This window comes from Corvus brachyrhynchos, unplaced genomic scaffold (assembly GCF_000691975.1).
Source record: "Corvus brachyrhynchos isolate BGI_N302 unplaced genomic scaffold, ASM69197v1 scaffold211, whole genome shotgun sequence".
Lineage (NCBI taxonomy): Eukaryota > Metazoa > Chordata > Aves > Passeriformes > Corvidae > Corvus > Corvus brachyrhynchos.
Genome location: NW_008236211.1, coordinates 537,964 through 540,161, shown reverse-complemented (window position 1 = coordinate 540,161; position 2,198 = coordinate 537,964). Strand labels below are relative to the sequence as shown.

The 2,198-nt window shown below is 57.1% G+C and overlaps 1 protein-coding gene across 1 annotated transcript in view; it reads right to left on the bottom strand.

Moving 5' to 3' along the window:
• Positions 1-2,198, bottom strand: part of DPYSL5 (dihydropyrimidinase like 5) — a 22,915-nt gene that overhangs the window by 10,954 nt on the left and 9,763 nt on the right. The window lies entirely within an intron of this gene.

The following is a 2,198-nucleotide window of genomic DNA, read 5'->3' as shown; positions in this document are numbered from 1 at the left end:
ACCCATCAATTCCTTCCCAATACCCCATCCAGCCCTGCCCTCTGGCAGTGGAAGCCATTCCCTGTGTCCTGTCCCTCCAGCCCTTGTCCCCAGTCCCTCTGCAGCTCTCCTGGAGCCCCTTTAGGCCCTGCAAGGGGCTCTGAGCTCTCCCTGGATCCTTCTCTTCTCCAGGTGAGCACCCCCAACTCTCCCAGCCTGGCTCCATGGCGGAGGGGCTCCAGCCCTGGAGCAGCTCTGGGGCCTCCTCCGGACCCTCTGCAGCAGCTCCACATCCTTCTCATCCTTGGCCCTGTTCAGATCCAGTTAGTGAGAGATGCCTGAATTAAGTTGCAAGTAAGACCATAAGCCAAAGTCAACAGTATTGATTTTACTTAACAATAAATATGAGGCAGAGAGACAGAAAGAAATAGAAAAGTGGAGAGGGAGAGAGAGACAGTCCCACCTGTGGATCCAGCAGTGTCCCTCTGCTCCTTCCTCACCCCGGGCTCCTCAGTGGTGGGGTGAGGGGCCTGGTTCGTAGTTCTGCACAGAAAGGGGGCTGGGTGGCAAATCCACAAAGCCCTCCCCCAACTATCAAATCTTTTCACTATTTATATGTTTTAGCAAACACAGGAATTAGTGGTCATTGGCTACAAGTTATACAGTTCTCTTATTAATTAGTAGTCTACCTTCCATTGGTTAAGTATGTCCTTTGCTTCTTATGCTAATTTGTCCCACTCTCAGTCTTTCTCTTCTTTTGGGTTGGTGGCTTTTTGGGTCTCTGGGCCATGAGTCAGTGGGTGCAATCTGCCCCTGCTGGAGTTACCCCTTCCCCTGCTGGAGCTGATTCAGAGCAGTTCCCGAGTTGGTTTTATCAGTTTCTTCCTTACCTCGGGGTTTCTGCCGAATGTCCTCGTGGCTGATGAGTTCTTCATCCTTTGTGTCCACTCTCAGTGGCACATCCTTCTTGCCAAGCTTTGTTAGCCTCCCCCTAGGTGTAAGATCATTGAATTTATCTTCCTAACACCTGGACAGCAGTACCAGCTCATGCAGTCCCAGTTCCAGGTATCCACAAGGCACATCTGGGAGGCTTCGGTGGCCATTGGTGGTCATAGCTGCCTTCTGTCCATAACTTGGGGTGGTGTTTGACTGTGATATGTGCATGAGCAGCTGCTTCTCTCCACACACTGCCACAGTGGGGAAAATTTGTCCAGATGCGTTAAACCAGGATGTGCCAACCAGATCTTGCCTCTTCCAGGCTGGAATTATCACCTTGCTGTCATAAATGCCTCCCTTCTGTGGCCCTAACGGTGTTGGAGACAGACACTTGTGCTCCTTAACTATGATAAGGCCCCAGGGCTGGGGCAGCTCTGCAGGTGGGGTCTCACCTAAGTGGGGCAGAGGGGCACAATCCCCCCTTTCCTGCTGCCCCTGCTGGGGGATCAGCCCAGGACCGGGCAGTTTCTGGGCTGGGTTGTGTCCAGCCTCTCACCCACCAAGTCCTTCTCCCAGGGCTGCTCTTGAATCCATTCATGTCCCAGCCTGGATTGATCCCGGGGGTTGTCCCAACCCAGGTGCAGCACCAGCACTCGGCCTTTTTGTCCTTTGTGAGGTTACCAGGGCCCCCAACAGCCTGGGGACCCTGGCCCGGTGCCTTTTGGCACCTGCTCACACCATCCCCCGGCGGAGTGCAGGTCCCCAGGCTGTCACAGCCACTGCTTGCCCACCTTGTGTCCACTCACCAACCCAATGTGCCCTGGACCATGCTCCAGACCCCACGGCCTCGGGGGCTGGCAGTGAGACTGGGGGAGGCCCCAGGAGCCTCACTGTGCACCTGGCACTGCCCGGCTGGAGGGGAAACTGAGGGAGGAGCTGCGCAGGGCAGCTTCCTGACCCACAGCTCACGGGACAGAAATGGGGGGTTCCTGCTGTTGGGGGATCTGCACCCTCCACCCCGGGGCTGCATGAGCCAAGGCCCCCAGGGCCCAAGGGAGCTGAGCTCAACCTGCAGCCCCCACACCTGGGACTGGCACCCCCTGGGACCCCATTACCCATTGGGAACCCAATCACCTCAGGGCTGGGACCCCACCGCACTGGGACCCCATTGCTCCCCAGGACTCCACGAGCTCCTGAATTCCAGCACCTGCCAGGGCCCCCCCATCGCCTGGATCCCCCCCAGCCCCTGGGACCCCAGCACTCATTGGGATTTCCACACCTGC